The sequence below is a fragment of the Phacochoerus africanus genome, chromosome 16, assembly GCF_016906955.1.
Source record: "Phacochoerus africanus isolate WHEZ1 chromosome 16, ROS_Pafr_v1, whole genome shotgun sequence".
Taxonomy (NCBI): domain Eukaryota; kingdom Metazoa; phylum Chordata; class Mammalia; order Artiodactyla; family Suidae; genus Phacochoerus; species Phacochoerus africanus.
This window is the reverse complement of record NC_062559.1, coordinates 18,954,342-18,960,341: the sequence shown is the minus strand read 5'-3', so window position 1 is coordinate 18,960,341 and position 6,000 is coordinate 18,954,342.

Genomic DNA, 6,000 nt, shown 5'->3' with positions numbered 1-6,000 from the left:
CTTAACCCACTTAGCGAGGCCAGGGATCAAACCCACATCCTTATGGATACTCCTCAGGTTTGTTCCTGCTGAACCACAATGGGAACTCCCTGGATTCTCATTTTGTTATTTAATGATTTTTATTTTTTTCCATTATAGCTGGTTTACAGTGTTCTGTCAGTTTTCTACTGCACAGCACGGTGACCCAGTCACACATACATACGTACATTCTTTTTTCTCACATTACCACGCTCCATCATAAGTGACTAGACATAGTTCCCAGTGCTATGCAGCAGGATCTCACTGCTTATCCCTTCCAAAGGCAATAGTTTGCATCTGTTAACCCCAAATTCCAGTCCATCCACTCCCTCCCCCTCAGCTCTTGGCAACGCCAGTTCCTTAACCCCCTTAGCGAGGCCAAGTCTGTTCTCTATGTCCATGGTTTTCTTTTCTGTGGAAAGGTTCGTTTGTGCCATATACTAAGTGATATCATGTGGTATTTGTCTTTCTCTGACTTCACTTAGTATAAAAACCTCTAGTTTGTATATTTTAGAGATTAAACCCTTGTCAGTTGCATTGTTTGAAACTACTTTCTCCCATTCCGTAGGTTGTCTTTTTTTTATGGTTTCCTTTGCTGTGCAAAAGCTTGTTAGTTTGACTAGGTTCCATTGGTTTATTTTTGCTTTTATTTCTTTTGTTTTGGGAGACTGGCCTGGGAAAAACATTTGTAAGGTTGATGTCAGAGAATGTTTTGCCTATGTTCTCTTCTAAGAGTTTGATGGTGTCTTATATTTAAGTCTTTAATCCATTTTTAGTTTATTTTTGTGCATGGTGTTAAGGGTGTGTTCCAGTTTCATTGACTTAGATGCAGCTGTCCAGTTTTCCCAGCACCACTTGCTGAAAAGACTGTCTTTTTCCCATTTTATATTCTTGCCTCCTCCTTTATCAAAGATTAATTGACCATAGGTGTCTGGGTTTATTTCTGGGTTCTCTATTCTGTTTCATTGATTGGTATGTCTGTTTTGATACCAGTACCACACTGTCGTGATTACTGTGGCTTTGTAACATTGCCTGAAGTCTGAGAGAGTTATGCGTCCTACTTGGTACTTGGTCCTCAGGATTGCTTTTGCAATTCTGGGTCTTTTGTGGTTCCAATATAAATTTTTGGATTGTTTGTTCTAATTCTTTGAAAAATGTCATGGGTAATTTGATAGGGATTACATTGAATCTGTAGATTGCTTTGGGTAGAATGGCCATTTTTACAATATTAATTTTTCTAACCTAGGAGCATGGAATATCTTTCCATTTCTTTGAATCCTCTTTAATTTCTTGGATTAATGTTTTCTAGTTCTCAGCATAGGTCTTTCACCTCCTTGGTCAGGTTTATCCCCAAGTATTTGATTTTGGGGGTGTAATTTTAAAAGGTATTATATATTTTTGTATTCATTTTCTAACATTGCATTGTTAGTATACAGAAACATGACTGATTTCTGAATGTTAATCTTATATCCGGCTACTTTGCTGAATTTGTTGATCAGTTTCAGTAGTTCTGGGGTTGAGTCCTTAGGGTTTTCTATAGATAGTATCATGCATCTGCATACAGTGACAGTTTTGCCTGTTCTCTTCCAATTTGAATACCTTTTATTTCTTTTGTCTGATTGCTGTGGCTACGACTTCAGTACTATGTTGGATAAAAGTGGTGAGAGTGGGCATCCTTGTCTCGTTCCAGATTTTAGGGGGAAGGCTTGGATTCTCAATTTAAAAATAACCTCCAGCTGAGTCCTGTGGTCAGTGTTTTCTGAGAAGGTCATAAGAATAATGCCATGGTCCTTGCCCAGGGTTTGCCATTCCTGGAGCAGCTGGCAGGGCCTTTTCATCACACACACACACAGGAACTTGTATACACACGAAGGCGCCCAGTACATCTGAGAGACCTTAGTTTTCCAGGTTCCTTAATCAAAATCCAGGGAATCTGAAACATCCATTCCCACACATTCTCATTACTCAAAATATTTCTGCAGAAATCCAGTATTAACACTATTAAATAGTTTGATGTGGAAATAATATTGATTTCACTCCCAAGAAAAACTGGCTCTGGGAGATTGTACCAGGGGCGAAGGTACAGTCTTGGGTATGAGCAGTCACATTATGCTTTCTTTAAAAGCCCCAGGGCCGAAGTTCCCATTGTGGCTCAGCGGAAACAAGCCAACTAGGATCCTTGAGGACACAGGTTAGATCCCTGGCCTCACTCAGAGGGTTAAAGAGCCAGCATTACCATGAGCTGTGGTGTAGGTCGCTGAGGCAGCTCAGATCCTGTGTTGCTGCAGCTGTGGCTCTGATTCGACCCCTAGCCTGGGACCTTCCATGTGCTGCATGTGTGGCCCTAAAAAGTAAAATAAATAAATAGTCCCAGGGCCCAAATGCAGAGGGAGATCAAGTGATATTAAAACCCAAGAAGCTCTGGGCCAGGGAGGCCAGGTCAAATCTTGGCAAAGTAGTTGGATTGTGACATGTTCCCTTGAGCCTTTGGGCTCTCTGGTGACCTTGGGTGCAAGAGAATTTTAAAACTGGGAGGGACTTAGCTACCACTTATCATTTAGGCTCTGAAGGTTAAAGCTGAGAGGCACAGAGAGGCCCCGACTGGTGGCATTGCACCCAAACTTCTGACTCTTGGCAGAGGTCATCTGCCCCACCCCACTGTACTCTGCTCTCTCAGCACCTCCTGCTCTGGCTTTATTATTCAGATTCTCAAAACCTGACATTTCTTAGGAATTCCTGTCATGGCTCAGCAGTAAGGAGCCCAACTAGTATCCATGAAAAGGTAGGTTTGATCCCAGGCCTTGCTCAGGGGGTTAAGGATCCACTGTTGCTCTGAGCTGTGTTGTAGTTTGAAGATGCGGCTCAGATCTGGTGGTGGTGTGGCTGTGGCACAGGGTGGCAGCCACAGATCTGACTGGACCCCTAGCCTGGGAACTTCTCTATGCCGAGGGTGCAGCCCTAAAAAACAAAAAACCCTAACATTTCCTATTTGTGCCTTATGTATTTTCCTTACTAGAATTTTTCTGCTCTTTTTCAGCTGCACCTGTTTGGCATATGAATGTTCCAGGGCCAGGGATCAAATTCGAGCCACAGCTGTGACCTATGCTACAGCTGTGGCAAGGCCAGGATCCTTTTAACCCACAGGCCAAGGGATCAAACGGTGTCTGCACAGAGATAAGCTGGATCATTAACCCACTCACCACAGCAGGAACTCCCCAGAACTATTTTTATAGGGAGCAATTTTTTTTAAATGCACAAGAGAAAAGGGAGACTAATCACATAATAGGATTCTTATCCTGGCCCACGGTTCTCATCTGTACAAAACATTGGTTAAATTCCATGGACAGTGAATATTCCTGGGGAGCCTATCACCAGCAAAGTGCCAAGGAGTTCCCTTTGTGGCTCAGCGGGTTACGAACCTGACTAGTATCTATGAGGATGTGGGTTCAATCCCTGGCTCAGCTCAGTGGGTTAAGGATCTGGCATTACCTTGAGCTGCAGCACAGGCTGTTAGCTGTAACTCCGATTTGACCCCTAGCCTGGGAATATCCATATGCCGCAGGTGTGGCCCTAAAAAAAAAAGAAAACAAAGTGCCGAGCCCCTTGCTTCTCCCAATGAAGTAGCTGAGTCAAGTGTCATTCTTGTTCCAAAGATGAGCCCCGTGAACTAGGTTGGTCCAGGCTGATTTTCCTGACTGCGAGTCCTGGCCTTAGTGTCCTCCTGTCCATGCCCGCCTGCCCAGACTGACTGTGAGATGATGGCCAGTAAGCTCCCAATGCCACTTAGGCATTGAAACGTTTCTGGTTGAGAACAGCAGAAACCCTGAGATGCCTGAGCAAAGATGGGCAGGGTGCAAAGCCAAGGTCTTGTGTCCAAGTTCACATCCCCTACTGGGAGCTGTGGTCTCTGAAGGGCACAGCTCATTGGCCAGCTGAGGTCACATGTCTGCCTTCTGGGCTAATCAGCAATGGAGAGGAACCAAACCCGGCTGGTGGGGAGGGGCTCTCCCACCAGTAGATAAGTCCTCACAGGAGATGGGATATAGGTCTAGCAAATGGTAGTTGCCATCATTTTCACCTAAGCTGCCATCGTAACAGCTTCCCCACTGCTCTTCACTGCCTCTACCAAAGATCCCCTCATGACTCTGTGAATGTCTCAGATAATTAGGAGTCACTAGGTAACCAGTAGTGTGTTCCATCTACCCATTCCCACCATCCCCAGTAACCTCAAGGTTTTTGAAAACAGGCTTAGTGACCTATAATTTATATACTATTAAGCTCATCTGCTTTAAAGAACCCAAGTCTGGAGTTGCCGTTGTGGCTCAGTGGTTAAGGAATCCGACCAGGTTGCAGGTCGATCCCTGGCCTCACTCAGTGGATTAAGGATCCGGCATTGCCGTGAGCTGTGGTGTAGGTCACAGACATGGCTCAGATCCCCCATTGCTGTGGCTCTGGTGTAGGCCGGCAGCTGCAGCTCCGATTAGACCCCTAGCCTGGGAGCCTCCATATGCCATAAGTGTGGCACTAAAAAAAAAAAAAAAGGAAGTAGAGATTAAGATGGCGGAATAGAAGGACTAGAGCTCAACTTCTCTCATAAAAACAACAAAATTGCAACCAAATGCTTCAATCAAATAGACTGGAAACTTTCAAAAAGATACCTACTCCAGAAGAAAAAGAGGAGGCTACATCAAGATGGTAGGAGAGGGAGTTCCCGTCGTGGCGCAGTGGTTAACGAATCCGACTAGGAACCATGAGGTTGCGGGTTCGATCCCTGCCCTTGCTCAGTGGGTTAACGATCCGGCGTTGCCGTGAGCTGTGGTGTAGGTTGCAGACGAGGCTCGGATCCCGCGTTGCTGTGGCTCTGGCGTAGGCCGGCGGCTACAGCTCCGATTAGACCCCTAGCCTGGGAACCTCCATATGCCGCGGGAACGGCCCAAAGAAATAGCAAAAAGACAAAAAAAAAAAAAAAGATGGTAGGAGAGGTGATTACACAATATAAACAACCCCATACCCACCAGGTGGGAAGCCCCACAGACTGGAAAGTAACTGTATCACAGAGACTCACCTATGGAGTGAGAGTTCTGAGCCCCACTTTAGGTCTCCACTCCTGGCATTGGCTCTGGCATTGGGAGAAAGAGCCCCCAGAGCATCTGGCATTGAAGGCCAGTGGAGCTTATAAACAGGACCTCCATGGGACCAGGGGAAATGGAGACCCCATTCTTGAAAGGCACACATAGGCTTTCACGTGCACTGGGTCCCAGGGCAAAGCAGAGACTCCACAAGAATCTGGGTCGGACCTGACTGCAGTTCTTGGAGGATCTCCTGGGAAACAGGGTTACTATGACTCAGGGGAGGACACTGGAGGCAAAGGTCTCAGGAATATTCATCAGCATGTGTTCCTCTAAAGGTGGCTATTTTGGGAATATCTGGCCCCACCCATCAGAAAACAGGCTGCCTAAAGACCCCCTAGGGACACAGCTGCCTCTAATGTCACCCAGAAACAAAGCCCCCCTCACCAGAGGAACAGGAATCAGGCCCACCTACCAAGGGGCAGGCACCAGTCCCTCCCATCAGAAAGCCTACAGCAAGCCCTCACCAACAAGAGGGGCAAACATCAGAAGTAAGAGGCTACAACGCTATTGTCTACAAAAAGGACACCACACCAAAAACCTATAAAAATGAAAAAGCATAATTATAACTCAGATAAAGGAGTAAGGAAAAACCCCAGAAAAACAACTAAGTGATCTGGAGAATATCAGCCTCCAGAAAAAACACTTTAGACTGATGGTGCTGAAGATTATGCAAGACATTGGAGATAAACTAGAAGCAAAGATTGATAATTTACAGCAAACATTAAGCAAAGAAATACGAGATTCAAAACTTAAGCAAGCAGAGATGCAAAATACAATAACAAATTCTTTAGAAAAAACAAACACCAGAATACAGGAGGCAGAAGAACAAATAAGCCAGGTGGAGGACAGA